The 17,498-nt window shown below is 36.8% G+C and overlaps 1 long non-coding RNA gene across 1 annotated transcript in view; it reads left to right on the forward strand.

Moving 5' to 3' along the window:
- LOC116714890 (uncharacterized) overlaps positions 1-15,778 on the forward strand; it is a 28,277-nt gene extending 12,499 nt beyond the window's left edge. Inside the window, exons 2-3 of the long non-coding RNA XR_004338145.1 lie at positions 3-8; positions 15,762-15,778. This is a non-coding gene — a long non-coding RNA (uncharacterized LOC116714890). The remainder of the gene's footprint in view (positions 1-2; positions 9-15,761) is intronic.
- Positions 15,779-17,498: the final 1,720 nt, after the last annotated feature.

Consider the following 17,498-nt stretch of genomic DNA (forward strand, 5'->3'; position numbering starts at 1 on the left):
AGTCATTAGTCCTATTTAAAGACACAGCAAACATATAGGAGAATGTGTACTGTTCAGATGAAACTAGAGTGCAACTTTTATATTAACCTTAACACAATATCTGCCAAGTGACACATGACATCCTCACAACATCGTGTTGTGAGGATGAATTTATTCGGACAGGAAAACAGGTCACAGTTGACAGGAAATAGCTAAATACTGGCCAACATTCCTGAAAGGAAACCTGTTAGTGGCTGCAAACACTTGAAACTGGTCCAAAAGTTGATGTTCTAAGCATTCTGTCAACGACGCAGTAGAATGGTTTAGCTCATTAGATCCATTGTGTTATAATGACTCAGTAAAATTTTAAACAAATCATGTGGAGAACTTCTGGGAAAACGTAGTGCTTAAACTATTTTGTATTTTGTCAAAGTAGAATGGGCAAGACTATAATTGATTAGATGTGCTAAACTGGTGGAGACATACCCAAAAGTCTTGCAGTGAACTACGGTTCTACAAAGTGCAGTATTAATTCAGGGAGGCAGGAAGTACAAATACAGACAAAAAAATTTTTAAATCATGCATCATTTCCTTTGCTTCTTGAACATTATGCACTAGTTTGAATTAACCTAACAAATGCATCAACATTTGGAAAAAACTGGAAACAATTAAAAGAAGCATGAATTTGTTTGCAATGCAGTATAGACTGAATATTAAAACAACTTTTTTGACTCTTAATGTAAACACTTAAAATTAATTTTAAAGTGTCACTATCATTACTAATGTTTACTATGAGAGATGGGAAACTATGAAAACAAAATCAAAGTGAAAAGTTGGTTTATGACTAAAAAAAAAAACAACAAAAAACCAGTAGATTCACATTTAAACGGTCACCAAAACAACCCTTTTGCTTGAATTAGAGATAGGGCCTGCCATATTTCATTGTTCAGGGGAAGTAAAGCAAACTCGTCTTTTGGGGGCAATTTAATTTGAAATGCAGCTCTGTGAGGAAGGGAGAGAAGCCAGAAGTCATGCAGAGAAAATAGTCTTAATTGTTTAATCCATATCAGTTAGACACCATATGGGAGAAATTACAGGTGCTGTGTGGTGGGATAAACACTACAACCAAACAAATGTCTGAGGGGCAGTCTACACTAGTTTGTGTCTTTTAAGATCAATTTGTCTTGGCTCTTTCCCCTTCAGAGCAGCTAATGCTGTGTGCATTAATTAAAGCAGAGCCTTTCAGCTTTAAAGGTTCTACTCTACTCTTAAAGTTCTTCTTAGAAGATTGTTTAAATGTTGAGACAATATAAATGAAAAGCTTTACCTTTGCTGTCTCCAATTAAAACAACTTGCTGGGAAAACATTTCATTTAAAATATAACAGCATAATGTATTTACAGTGTTTCGCATAGTCTGCTGAGTGAAGTGTGACAGTAGATTCAGACTAAGTGTGACATTCTTTTCAATATTAGATTTTTTTTTAAATCCACCAAAGAGGTTTCTGCCAGGCTAACTATTTAAGCACTAAAAACTACCACTCTATGTATAAAAATGGTTTAAGCCTTGACAATGGATATTTGATCACAGGGATTCGAGAAATTTTAGTCGTTGTGATTTATTTTGAGCAAGTGAATCTGTCTTAGGGAGGGATCGCAATTGCCATACTATTAATCACACTATAATTAGAGTCCACGGCTTGACTGTGACACAAAACCTCTATTTCCTAAATGAATTAATAATATCGATGTCATTTTATATTAGGAAAAAAGTATCTCATGAATTTTATATCTATTTTAAGGGGCGACACAGGTCATTTGAACTGAGTGAATGTGTACTGAGACAGCCCTTTGCAAAAGAATTCATTGAATTCTCATTTCTTTATGCTGTGCTTTCAATAACTTTTGTATAATTTTGTATATATTTTTTAAGTAGTTCTGATAAATGTTTCTACAAACTTTAAGAAAATCTCTCTTTTCTACTTTGTTTTTACTCATTTTAGTATAATTCCTGATTAGTAAAAGGGGGAATTGTTTGTTTGCTGTTACTTCAATTATAAATTATACATTGAAAGACTGTGTCTCTACATTACTAAGCAAAAAACCACATTTAAAATCTGATCTTCAGACACTTTGTGTAAGAGAAAAGTTACACTTCATTCCAATTTATTTAGTTGAATCTATGGAAAAGTGGTTTCACAAACATAAAGGTAATTCCCAAACAGTTGTTTGTGTAAAATGTTGCATGGATTAGATGGTAGCTAAAAGATAAAGCACTACTATTTCTAAAGCAAATCTTTCAAATGCTATTCATGTAATGTGGAAAGTCTTTTTAGTCTTTTTTTAAAGCAGACATTGCACAATATGCATTTAAGATCAAGCATAAAGTCTAGCAAGAGAATGAGTGAAAAAGCACTCAAATTCAAAAAGAAAGCTTCAGAGAGCAAATTGAAACGACTTTAAAGTCTACAAGAAAGTCTGGGTCATTGGAAGCAAAATACAAATAAATTTGTGGTATGAAACTTTTCTGGTGCCAATCTCCAGAACGAGGCTAGAGGCGGGGTACACCTGGACAGATCGCCAAACAGGACAAACAACCATGGTCACACGCACTCATACCTCAGCGCAATTTAAACAGACCGATTAAACTTACAGTCATATTTTTGATCTTTGGGAGGAAGTCAGAGTACCCGGAGAGAACCACAGCATGTGTGACAGGTCCAGCCTCAAACTCTGCGTTGTTTCTTTGACGTGGTGCATTCAGGAAAACAGATCTGGATTACTGTCTTATTCCATCTGTTAGATATAGCAAAAGAGACAGCAGTGAGTACTCCAAATAATCCGGTCTTCAACACTTGCATCCTGCTAGCCCAGCACAGCATTTATACATTTTTGGACATATGGACATTATTTACAGTAGATTACACAAAAACATTCAGACTTGTTATAATGAAACGGTAAAGACAAACCAAAACAAAATTTTAAATATATTTATTATATTTTGTATAACCCATACCTGTTAGAGATATCAAAAGACATAAGTGAATACTCCAAATAATCTGGTCTAAAACACCTCCCTTTAAAAGAGAATAACACACAAAATAAAATAAAAAACTTTGTAAAAACAAAAACATAAAAACCCAGCCACAACTGCTAAGGTAGATCATATTTACATAACTATGGTATAATGTTACCCAGCAACCTTGGATGGGCTCAGGGCTATGCCAGGATATAGAAAAGACGAGACACACATGTTGAGTTTTCTGAATTTAACAGGAAGGTTTATTATTTTCTGTGTCATGAACATACTCCATATACAACACATTATATGCAATACTTCAGGTATCACTGGGTAACTGCAATAAGCTAGCCCTTAGATTGAGTACCTCACAAACGGCTGTAATGCTCTTTTAAAGCAGTGTGTCTTTACTAAGCTTCACGTATAGGCGACCATTTACTCACCGAATGTCATAATGTCATTATGGGGTTTTTTGCAATTACCCATAAAGAAGAGCCAATTTTACAAATAAAAAGACCAAAATAATATCCTTTTGTGTGAGAACCGTCTTAGACTGTGCAAAACACAATAGATTCAAAGTAAACTCAACAGTTCGTCAGCTGCCCCTCTGCTAGGTCACACACATACACAAAGTCCGCTAGCATTAGCTTTTAATTAGCTTTCAGAAATATGTCCCGGTTTCTCCACGATACTAGTCACAAACTAAATAACGTGACTCACTACTGACACTCAACTTAATAACCTCTTTTACTCTTAAAGATAACTAACATATATGCATCGAAATACATTTTACTGACCTGTGATAAAAAACAAACACGAGACACACGTTGAGCTTCCTTTAGCGTTTAACACGGTTTATTCTTCTTCTTTGCGTCCAACCTTCTCTAAGCCACCAATGCGACTGGCGCCCCCTATCGGCTGTTTGTGGAATTCCACTGAATAACTGAAAACACTACATATCTTAGTACAACGAGAAATTAAGTATATGAAAATAAAAATGTTGGATTTTCACCCCTCTAAAATAACACAGAAACGTGTACTAGCTTGCCAGACATTCATTGCGGCTCAAATAGGCCAGAAAACAATCCACCTTCAAAGAATAGACATATCTGTTCAAACACAGGAACAAATATCGATCCATCCAGGAGGGGTGCTGGTGCCCATCTCCACCAGTGGTCAACGGGCTAGAGGTGGGTAACACTCTGGACAGGTCATCAGTCCATCACAGAGATAACTTATGAAATGTGAGTCAACCAAGAAAAGCGTCTACCACGGGTCTCAAACTCCAGGCCTCGAGGGCCGCAGTCCTGCAGTTTTTAGATGTGCCACAGGTACAAAACACTGGAATGAAATGACTTAATTACCTCCTCCTTGTGTAGATCAGTTTTCCAGAGCCTTAATGACCTAATTATTCTGTTCAGGTGTGGTGCAGCAGAGGCACATCTAAAAGTTGCAGGACTGCAGGCCCTCGAGGACTGGAGTTTGAGACCCCTGAGTTGCACGTTTTACCTCCTGTTTCAGGAATACTTCAGGGGTACCAAGCCCAGTACTGCGTGGAAGCAATTTGAAGGACAGCTGACTGCATTAATTGATTACCTCAAGAAAGCTTCAAATACCGCGGACACGCCGTCTGCTATCAGAGTTGCAGACGGCTGAAGGAGCGTAGTTATGAGTTTAAGTAGGGCCCGCACCAGGAACACGTGTTAAGTTTTGCAGTAGGATAACCGTGATTTAGCAGCGCTGCAAGCAGCAGTCTCAGAAGAACTGACAGCAATAAAAAAGAAACTGTGCAGCTCTGGTCAGAGTTCTGTCGGAGCTTCAGTTTGTGTGAAACACCGGGACTACATACAATTAATTTGGTGTGATATAAATTTTCATTTGGACAAAATGAAATACCTGGGTTTATTTAATCAGACGAGATTTTCCATTATTGAGTATCTCTGCAGGCATTAGCGGAATTGGCCACAGATAGCGCTCGGGGCCCTCCCATGAGAAACTCTGAGTGAGCTGCGTTCAAATGCAATGGGAAATACTCACTGTTCAGTTCAATCAGGTACTAATAAAAAACCTAATCTACATGACAAATTATGACCTATTTGATGGAATTCGAAGTATCACTCAAAGTAATGTAGTTAATCTGCAACACATGCAGAAGATACCTTGAGGTGGGATTTGAACCCAGTACCTTATAGCTGGAAGGCAACAGTAATACCGACTGATTCACGATGGAGACATACTGTATGTAACCTGGTTGTATTTCTCTTTTGTTACAATTACACAAAATGTCATTTTTTTGGTTATTTGTACTGTTTCTTTCCTGACTGAAACACCTCTAAATAACTCTGTCATTGAAATTTGTCCTCTGTAGAGGACATTTGTAAACTTGAATATCTCCCACCCACTGCATACTACTGAATTAATTCCTTTTGCTGTCTACAGAGGACATTTAGGGCTTTTCAATGATACCAAATGTGAAGGGGTGGGGCTTTTGAACCTTCCTTTTCCTCATTCAGAAAATGGCGTCCGTCAGTACAAGCACATTTTATGGGAAGAGAAAAAGTAAGTGCATAATACTTCTTATTGTGCAAATTTTGGTTTAAAATTTTGTTGGCATATTCTAAATAAGTCTCTTAGCAGCATATTAAAACATTCTATGAAGTATTTTGACTGTATTTTATCGTAGTATTTAAAAGTTGAAAAATTGTCCTCTGTAGTGGACATTTGTAGTTATTTCCTCTGTTCTTTTGTTTTTTTTGTTGATTTTTTTAAATGACAAGAAAGGGAGTAGTTCTCAGATGCAGAGAGAATTTTACTGCGGATTATTGATGAAGAAGGTGAAGATGCAATGTTTCAGGCAGAAGCAGAGGAAGTTGATTCAGAGAGCTCTGAGGATGAAATTCAGGCAGGGCAAGCAGATGCAGAGTCAGATGAAGCAAGACAGTCCACATCTCAGTCCAGTAGGTGTCCTCTGTGGAGCCAGAATACGAAGTACACCTTGAGTTTGTATTCTAAAAAAACTTATTTATTCTCTAAAAATTGAGACTCATTCTAATTTTGTTTTATTTTCCTTTATTGTTTTTTTTTTAAGATTCCAATTCCAACACAGTGATTCTCCCATCATTCAGAGCAATGATGCCATGACACGCCAAAACTGGACCCCAATGGATTATTTTAAGCAGTACATTGATGACTCTGTGTTTGAAGTGATGGCCCTGTGCACAAATCAGTGTGAAGTCCTTGTGTCTGGAGCAACATTAAATACCACTCCTGATGAACTGAAGACATTCTTTGGGAATTCTATTTACATGGGCTGTCTAGGATACCCAAACATTCAAATGTATTGGGCCTCGAATACCAGAGTTCAAATTGTGGCAGAATCTATGACCAGAAATCGGTTTTACAAGCTTAGAAACTCCATCAAGATCGTCAATGACCTTGATGTCTCAGATGATGAATAAAGAAGTGATCTCTTGTGGAGAATCAGGCCCCTCTTGACCAAAGTAAGGCAAGGATGTTTGAGTCTGCCTAGAACAGGGAAATTGTGCATTGATGAACAAATGGTTCCATTTACTGGTCGATGCCCAGTGCGCCGGTATGTACCAGGCAAACCACATCCAACTGGATTGAAAGTGTTTGTCTTGGCTGCACCAACTGGTCTGGTCTTGGACTTTGTAGTCTACCAAGGTAAGACTACCTTCCAAGTTACAGGAGGAAAAGGCATTGGAGAACATGCTGTTCTTCATTTGGCAGAGTCTGTTCCTCAAGGAACCCACCTGTTCTTTGACAGGTTCTTTACAACAATCAACCTCCTTGATACCCTGATGACAAAAGGGTTAACAGGAACTGGAACGCTCATGAGTAACAGGATTCCAAAGGACTGTAAGATCATAGAGGACAAGACCTTCAAAAAGAAAGGAAGAGGTGAAGCAGAGATGGTTGTCAGACGAAGCCCTTCTGAAGTTGCTGTCATAAAATGGTTGGACAACAAGCCAGTTGTCATCTGCCTATGGCATTGAACCTCAGGACACACGCAGAAGATGGTCCAAGAAAGACAAAAGACTTGTCCAGGTGTCAAGGCCACTAGCAATTGCTGAGTACAACACCAACATGGGTGGCGTGGACTTGGTTGACCGAATGTTGAGTTTCTACAGGATGGCTTCTCGCACTCTGAAATGGACAGTGCGTGCAGTTTTCCACTTTTTTGACCTGGCAATTACCAACTCATGGCTTCAGTATAAGAGTGACTGCCAGTTTCTGGGGAAGAAACCACTGAAGTTGCTTAACTTCAAACTGCTCCTTGGTGAGGAGTTAATTACTTGGGCCCAAGCAGGAATTGGAAGTGACAGTGAAGATGACTACACTCCTCCACGTCAAAAGTGGAAACCACAGCCAAATGCAGCTCTGAGACACTACGGTGCCATCCATCTTCCAGAGATGGTGGACGAAACACATGCGTCAAGATGTCGCAGATCTGGCTGCACAAGCAAAACGTATGTGATGTGCACAAAGTGCAAAGTGTTCCTTTGTGTTTCCAAGAAGGGGAATTGCTTTTTGAAGTATCATAGCAATTCAGCACAGGAATTGCTATGATACTCACACTAATATTTCTGACCTGCATAAGTACAATTGAATGTTTTATGTTATATCAGGGATCTTAGATGATTGCATATGACACTCAATCACCATGTCTCAGTTAAACAACATGTTGTCCTCATCGGCTATGGATACAACATTAGCACCTCGAACTAAAGCAGACTACCCTGAACTGAAAACTTTTGACTATACTGAATATAAAAGCCAGGATAAGGAAAAGGACTTGGACCCAGAAAACAACTTTTTCTATAATAATGGGAATAATTGCTGCTACTACTCGACTCAACAATATAATATTACAGTTAAAACAGACAATAAATTCTCCATAATACATTTCAACAGTAGAAGTTTATATGCAAACTTTAACCACATCAAGGATTGTTTAAATCAATTTAAACAGCCTTTTAGTGTCATTACTATCTCAGAAACCTGGCTTACTTCGAATAAGGGAGCCGATTTTGAATTAGAGGGTTATGAATTTAGTTATATTAATAGAGAAGGAAAGATTGGTGGAGGAGTTGCTGTATATGTGGACAACAATTTCAGATATAAGTTAATTGAAAACATGACTAATGTGGTTAAGGATCATTTTGAATATCTAACAGTTGAAATATATATGGAAAAAAATAAAAATATAATTGTTAGCTGTATATATAGGGCTCCTGGTTCTAACATGAACCTCTTCATAGAATGGTTTGAGAAAACATATACAGCTATAAATTCAAAGAACTATTTTATTTGTGGGGACTTTAATATTAGTGTGATGATGGACAGTTTTGTCAATGTGAAATTCATTCTTATGTTGATGTTTGGATATTTTCTTTGGGACAAACTGGTTGCCATCAAGGTTCAATTTCAAATGTATGGAGTTCCGATGTCCACTGTAGTGGACACATGATATTTCAAAAATAAAAACTTTTTTTTTTAAAAATTTTTTTTCAGTATTCTATTTACCTTACAAAGATTGCGGAATTTAAAAAAAATTGTGATTGGACAATATTTTTTTCCCTGGTAGTCAGGAGGTTAAGATCGGAAGCTCCCTCCTTTTTATTTCTTCTTCTGTGGTATTGTCTTTAAATTGTTTTTCCCCCCTTTTTCCCTTTTTGTCATGTTGTCCTGTGGGACAACATGAGGTTTGTGCTGTTTATTTTTCATCTAAATACATCCAGTTTATTTATAGATTTATTAAGTTAAGTTCTGTTATGCACTTCTGTTTAGTGTAGGACTTGGAGCGGGCAGCTTATAATACGGTTGTTTTCTGTATGTTGTTCTTGTCAGAATAAATCGAGAAATCATCCTTTTTAAAGACAAACCGTGTCACGGCCTGATCACTCAATAAAACCAGCACAACGCAGAAAGGATCCAGTTACACATATACACACTGTCAATGCAAACTCCTGGGTTTCCTTATAGACAGTTGTTATGCTGAGAATTATGTTTATACCAATAATTAATTGGATTGTACCTGTGATTGATTTGAAATGACTTTGTTTTTGTAAAGTTTGTCTAATTTTTAATTGTATTTTTTTCCAGTTCATTTAGCTTATCTGAAACTCACTATATTTAAAATATATAAAAACATTATCATTAAGGGAAGATCTGTTGCCATAGATGGTGTTGTACTTATTACAATTTACATAGCTTTCTACTTTTACATTTAGCCTCTTAGTAGACAACAATATCTAAATAGAAGAGCAACTTTAAAACATTGGTGAAATAAAAAAAAAACCCAGCTGATAACTGAGTAAGTGCAGAGCTTAATCTGACATCCTCTCACTACTTGCTCTATGATTTTGATGTCATTTTAGGAAGCTGTTTTCCAGTAAGCCACTAATGTTTGAAGAGTCAATGAAACGTTGTGAAAACCCAGTACAGACAAGTTTTTGTTGTGTCATTTGCCCACCACCACCAACAACAAAAATACATAAATAAATAAACAGATGCAGGTTATAAATTTCATCTCATTTCTGTCAGAAGATATTCACAAACAACACATCAGATTCTGGCACTGGAGAAAACATAACTCCTACCTCTGCTTCTCTTCTCTACCTTTTTTGACCAAACAGAATCATGAAATCCGCTCATCAAACTTGAACCTTAAAAGGGGGTTTCATTTGATACTGGCAGTCCCAGAAAGGTCACGGGCATCAAGGAAATAGAAGAAATGAGCCGAGAGGATTTCAAGTTGTATTAATGAGGACCCCCTTGGCCAGGGCCCATCTTAGAGGTCAGACCATCACCTAAAATGATAAAGATTTATCATGGGGAGGCAAGACTGGTCAAAGTGCTCTCTTATCTCAGGCTCTGCCTGTTACAGCAGCAAACACTGTCAAGAGTCTCACATGGATAAAAGTGCTGGCCACTCTCCACCTCCAGAAATATTTCGATGTCAGTAAATAATTCATCCCCCAATATTTTGTACTCTTTGAGAATTTTTTGACGACGTGTGAATGCATCATGTCATGTTCCCTACAAAGAGACTGCTACTAAGAAAAAAGGTGGTAAATCCAAAGATAGGCACAGCCAGTAATTATGTCGGGATCGTGATAAAAATACTGCTTTTATTCTCTTCCGTCCACATGTCAAATTTTGGCTGTAGTCCAACTTTTGTGTTGATGGATTTCTACAAATATACTTTCATTAATTTAAAGCATATGTGTGTCTGTCTTTAAACTCTGCTCTACAGAATTTGTAAAGAAAAATGCTCTGTGACATAAAAAAATGATGTCACAAATGTAAGCATAATGAAAATACATTTTTAAGATACACTGAAATTAATTAAAATACATCTTTATCAATGTACTAACTGTTATATTGTAGTTCAGCTGTATGGATTTGATATTTTACAGAAACACAGTGGCATTGCAAACAATCTTGAAATATATACAGCAGGATCCCTGTGATGTTCAAGCAGCAGTGGCCCCAAAGAGGAGAAAAAAAACATTGTTGATATGCTAGCCATGCATGTTTGTTTTTTTCAGTTTGAAGCCTTTCATAGCTGACTCTCTTGTTTTAGATATTTATGCATGCAATGGCCTACAAAGTTTTTATGGCTTTGTTTGTCTGTGTACACACGTCAATAGATATCTATCTATCTATCTATCTATCTATCTATCTATCTATCTATCTATCTATCTATCTATCTATCTATCTATCTATCTATCTATCTATCTATCTATCTATCTATCTATCTATCTATCTATCTATCTATCTATCTATCTATCTATCTATCTATCTATCTATAAGTTTTGTCAGGGGTGTGAATTGTAATCTGTCAAAATGACAGACCGGTTTAACAGTCAAATACGGAAAATGTTCTTTTAATGCGACCCCTGATATATTGCTATGAAACAATTTAATGTTCCTTTTCAATAACAAAAGAAACTGTAGAATACTTGCATAATGATCTTTTACAATTTTATTATGATTCTACATTAAAATTCTAATTTAAATAAAGCAACCATTACAATAACATGATCAAAGTTCTGTGCATGCTTTAAGCCGATCAGGAAACTGTAACAATTCAATGCTTCACTGTTTCTGCCTACTATCCTGCACCTAGACATTACTGTCTGATCATTAGCCATTTGTAAAAATACAAAAAATATTTCTTCATGTCCCTTGTAAAACTCATTTGAACGGTATGAAAAAAATCTCTATAAGAAAAGAAAATCAAACACTTAGCCCTATTAGTTTTACTGACACTTTTCAATGTCAGCTTTTTCCTGCTGGACCATCATTACATTGTGATTAAGAGTAGTAAGTATGATCATGTGACAACATTGCTTCAATAATCACTGCTTTCCACAAGAGACTGTGGTCAGTCTGGAAACTACATAAACTGCAAACTCAAAAGTATTAAGGGATTTGGTACATTTAAGTAGCAATTTAGATTTCTTTTTTTCTGTTTTAATACCAACAGTGACAGAGCTGTTTGCCTCTTGCAATCTTTTTTTTTTTTTGCGTCATGTTCGTCCCCAGCTGTATTTTCCTTGGACACAGAGTTTGGCTATAAGGAGCAGTCAACGTGGGCCACACTATCCGCTAAATGTTTAACTTCCCTTTAGGAGTCATTCAAAACAAGAACGGGAACTTGTCTACTGGGAAATACCTCCGGATTAGGGGGGCTGAAAGATTGAAAAAGTAATTTGAAAAATAATGGGCTTTTTAATGACTAAACCTATGGGACACCCAGATGTGCTCTTTGTTAATTTTCACTAGTGTAATGTAAAATTCCAACTGCTTAATTACTCTAGGACACACAAAGCAACTGGTTTTTAACGAAGCAATTATGCGAGCAGCTTCTATTGCATTGGCACGCCAGTCTCCATTCTCCTCTACCTCCTTCCTTGATGAACTGCGCTACTTTTTGCTACGTTATCTGGCTTTTCATGTCTCCAGCAATGACAGAAATTCCAAAGTCTTTCCTCCGGTTATAGGTTTGTTTTGCTCCAGAGACCGGATCATTTTAATGTGTCCTACTTCTCTAACGGAATAAAGAAACATAATAAATTCATTATTACATTTCATAAATAAGAACAATATTTATCACCATTCTCAGCTTTCCCTCTGGTCCCTCTGGTGCATGTTAAGGAAGTTGGAAACTGGGTAATTTAGACAAGGACTAAAACATGACATAAAAGATGATATTTTAGTGTTTCTTATTGCATACAGTCAGCCATTGCTTTTGAATTTATAGAGCCAAAATTTATGGTTCCTTTTATTTTGCAGTATCATCTTGTTTTTGTAAATATAGAAGAAGATTTATTTTTCCAGCCATAAGGAAAAATACTGGTAATATTAATCTTCTCTTCTCAGCCTCCCATGGGAGTAGCTATGGAGCAGCTGTTGGTAAATATTATACAATATTGCTAATTTAACAGTGAAAAACCAGATGTCTAAGATCAGTAATGATTAACATTGAGAACATTCACTAAACCAGTTCCATTTTTACAGAAGCTCTTACAAGAATACAAGGTGTCAGTCAGAATTCAATGGTGTAAAGATCACAGTGATTAGTATATTTGTGAATATGATCTTTAACTGCAATTGTCATGTAATTTAACTTATAACAAGCTTTGTTCAGATGGACATACACTTTGCAGGAAATGAAGGGAATTGTATGGAAGCATAAAGATGTAGCAAAAGCAGAAATTCATTCTGTATTTGTTGAGCTTTATAATTCATTTATATTCTTAACAATCAAGAAGAAATAGATTTATATTCAAATAGCAGCAACATCAAATAAATTAAAATTACATTACCATACCTTTGTTTTGGCATCAATAGGAGTGTGAATATAACCCCTTTAATAAATTATACCAAGAATGCCACACTTCCAGGGAGAGATCATCATTTTTGCTTTATTTAATTTTAGCTTTATTTTTTTTCTAAAACATGATCCCCAGGGCACAGAACGGAAGGAAGGAAAGAATGAACAATGAAGAAAAGAAAGAAAATCAAACTACCGCCACTCCAGACCATTTTCAAAAATTAAAATTCTTCCTTTGACATGCAAATGCTCAAACAATATTCTTCATGTTGAATCTAAATTGCAAATGTACATAGTATATAAGCCCAGCATGTCCCTTTCAAGACATGAACCTGATGGTGTTGATCAAAGAGCCCAGCCTTGAGACACTGGGGAGTTGTTAAGACGCATGAAATATGGCTATTTCTTCTACTTGCTCCACTCAAACAACACAACCCCCCCCCCGAAAAAGCAAGCGTGTAACAAACAAGCACACAAAATTGTCAAAGTCCAACAGTAAAAAATGATCAAGATTATATACCGTAGTTGTGCCTGTATGAAACAGAAAAGAAATTCAGTCTGATCAAGAGAATTGCTAAAAACTTTATTCAAACACTCCTTTTAGATTCAGGAGGTGTTTCCATGACAGCAGGCTACTTCTTTTGATCCCATGTAGTGTAGCACCTTGATACACCAACTATATGGATTAATAGCACTAGTTACAACCCAGCCTTTGGCCCCCTGTATCTATGTTAATAGAGCCTATCCATTCCTGTCAGCTACTGGGGACATATGGAATTGCAGAGGTGTCCGTGTATCCACAGAGCAAATCATAAACCCTTGGATATCACTTGAGCTGAATGGCTGCAATTTTCATGTAAAACTAAAAATATTGTGGTGAAATCTATCAAACACAGCCAGATGATTTTTCTTTCACTTTTTTTCTTTGCCTTTAGACTGGGGGGATGGGGCAATTCTCAGTACAGGTCGCTTGTCTTCATTTTAAGATAGGCGGCCGACGCACACAAACCTGCACCTGCACTCAAAAACACGGGCCTTTTGAAGTTCAATCTGACTGACGCAAACATTTGTCTCTATGTGCCGTCCACAAAGGAGCAATGTGTTGCGAAAGAAAGTCTATGCTCCTGCCATAATTGATCATGTCACAGTATCTTCATTTGGTGGAGTTGAACATTTGCCAAAAAACATTGTGCACACAAAAGCTATCAGTGACTAAAAAAACTTAATGCACATGACATCTTTTGAGAACAGTGCATTCTTTGTCACTGACATGCCTGCTGCTTCTATTTCTCCATTTTGGTTTAATTTGAAAAGAGTCCAAACATTTCACTTACTTACTTTATTTAATTTATCTGTACCAAATATCTGATACCAAACAATAATAAGAGATTTACATGTGATGATTGACCGTAGGTAGAACCAATTTATATCAGCAGTTCCTAAGCAGCTTGATGTTAAAAAAAATAATACAAATACAAATCCTGGCAGTTAATCCCACATTCACCCATTCAGACACACCCAACTAACAACCTGCATATTATATATATCCTCCTTCTATGATGTAGAATTTAAATACATGTTTTCAAAATGCTCAGCTCTAAATTTATGCCAATTAAAATATTCAGCTGTGAAGACTTTGAAGCTGCTAGACTTCTGGTCAGTAGATAGCTACTGTATGTTTCTGAAGGGCTCTGTTGAACAGTAAGTAGAAGTATTGCTAAGACAGAGTAGATTAATGCAGCATTTAACATAGGACATCATCGATGAGAACTATCCTCAAATTTAATTTGATCATTTATCATAGCAGTTCAGCAAAGTTTGACATGGATTTTTTTTGTTCACTTTGTGAGAAGACAAAAGAGCCTGGTGTTAACAAAGTGACTGGGACAAAACACAACATCTTTGTATCCTTTGCTAAAAGGTTCAAAAAACAGAAATGCCAGTTGGGGATTGCTTTCAAGTAATGTGAGTAATCTGACAGCTTCCATCATGAGAAGCTAACTCCTGCGGTGCTAATGGCACACCACATCTAACAAAATCCCAATTAAAATGGTAACATTAATACACTTCAAGGCTGGTACAGTTCAGCATCCTGACAGAAAGAAGAAGGACCCTTGAAATAAAAAAGTTGAAGACAATCTTCACCTCTGTCAAGTTGCATATTTCTTCCTCTGTAGCTAATAATGACAAGCTTGCTCTTTGATGCAGGCGAGACAGTTTTTCATTTTCTGCTACCTTCAGATTCCAGGTATTTAATCCTCACTGGAAATGCCAAGCTTTGAGGATGTTACCCCAACTGTTCTTCAGGGTTCAGTGCCTAGGGAGAGCAGAGCTAATGTGAAAAGCAAAGTGTTAGAAATTATTTCCTTTCGTGTTGTTTGGGCTTTAGCTCTTGTTTTTTCTGAAAAGTCGGATGTTGCTAACCTCACGGTCTGAACGTGACTGAAAGCTACAGCCAGGCTGTGAGGAGAATCCAGAATGAGGCTGACCCTCATCCTCTGCTGTGATTAAGGAGGTGGGCAGTTGTTGGAAGACGTAAACATATCAGTGAGTGGCCATCAGACTTGTTCATGCCCCCACACGGTGTGAGCGCACAACCATTAACACCTGCATTCAGAGAAGGAAATCGGTCACTTCATGCACATAAACACAGCACACAAAGAGAGAACTGAAAAGATGAGTTTTGCACAACCCTGTCTACATGCCCTCTAAAGAAAATGTTGATTTTCTGCTATTGAAAACACATTGTTGAATCTATATCTAAATATAAATATTTATATATATATATATATATATATATATATATATATATATATATATATATATATATATATATATATATAGTATATACATATATATAAATATTTATATTTTTAAATACAGTATTGTTGGTCTCTCAGATTACTACTTTTAAAGTGGCAGAGGGTGCCCTGTGTCCTCTCATCTCCTGGGGCCCTGAACCAGGATTGACTGAGCCAGATAACGGGACAAGGAATTTCAGTTCTTCTATGCATCACTTGAAGACAGGAGTTCTTTGCTGCTGTTTGGCTTGTAGTTATTGAGAGCAGCCTGTGTTATATGCACTGTAAGGCAACATCTGTGAATCTGCTGGACAACTGAAACTCACGGAGACATCTGTTGGTACATGGAAAAGCCAATGGGACAGATCTGTTAATCTGTCAACAAACCATAATTAATTTAGGTGACTTAGGACTCAACAATGCCTTCGAGTCATACCAGATTTTTGCAAATGAATGTACAATGAGTAATTTGAATTTGAGTTCCCTGAAATAGCTGTGATGATTAAAACTACAATCTGTCATATCCAAACAGCCTTTTTTTGTGCAAAACTTATTTTGTGTCACCTCCTGGTTTCTTTCCTCTGTGTCTGGTAATGAAAAAGTTATTTCTTTATACACTTTAAAGTGATTTGAGAAAATACTGCAAAGTTCAAGTCAGTTTAAAACATGCATATCATTTCAGAGTTAAATTTGGCAAACGTTAAACTTTTTTCATACTTTAAAAGGCTTCCCATCCTGTCCTATAAAAAGATTTACAATTAGCACGTCAATCGCTACCATATTGCCAAATTACATTTATAATGATGGCTCAATCAACCCCATCTGCCCACTGTAATGGACAATGAGGCTATGATTTAGGAGCTATAATTGGTTTCCAGCAGCGTCTAGTGTCAATTTTTCTGTTCTGCGGTAGCCTCTGTGTACGGTTTGAGGACAGGGCTGCTTGTCGCAAGTGCAGGCTTGACTGGACAGGGAAGAAGATATCCGCGGAGACACAGCGGCTCCTCTGGCACAGCTCTCTGTCTGTAATGGCCTAAATTCACAGGCTCTTGATGAAAGGTTTTACATGGGAACTCCAAAGGCTAATTGGCCCATGGAGATCAAGCTTATTGTTAGTTCTGCATGGCTTCCAGCAGCCATAGCTGCCATATGAGTGCCTGATCACCACAGGGCTCCACACCTGACTAAACAAAAGAATAGTTTCAATAATTCTTTAAAGTGTCTCATATCTTTAATGTGTATTTTTCCTGCTCTATTTATTTCTGTCATTCTATTTCTTTTCTAAGTTCATAAAAGTTTGAAAATCAGTGTATAAAAGTTGATTAAATTTGGCTTTAATTTAATCCAAATCATCCTTGAAGACCTTATTATTAATCAATCATTGCCACTTAAGCCTATCTGTAAGGTCAGTCCAGATGTCCATGCTTTCAGTAATAAAGTAAATACATAAAAGCATGCACTGCTAAGCTATAATTAAACAAATGTAAACAATGGGAATTATTACAAGAGACTGTTTCTGTTGTATTGTATATTTTGATATATGTTTTCTGCATTTTTCTACAGATGTATAAGAGCTAATTAGTGCCAAAAACAATGACATGATGTGAATGGTTGGATAAAAGGCCAGAAAGAAGCTTTATAGCCTCTATGCTCTGTGACTCAGAAACAGTGAAATACCCTTGAGGTTTGTGTTTGGATCCCTGAAGGTATAAAACCCAGCCACAATATCAAAGGTTGGCAAAATGTCAACGAGCTTTAGAATTTTTGTATGTCATTTTGATTTGAATACCCACCTGATTCGTCCAGGATGATATGGCTTACAAGCGCCATGGGGCT

Source organism: Xiphophorus hellerii, chromosome 23, assembly GCF_003331165.1.
Source record: "Xiphophorus hellerii strain 12219 chromosome 23, Xiphophorus_hellerii-4.1, whole genome shotgun sequence".
Lineage (NCBI taxonomy): Eukaryota > Metazoa > Chordata > Actinopteri > Cyprinodontiformes > Poeciliidae > Xiphophorus > Xiphophorus hellerii.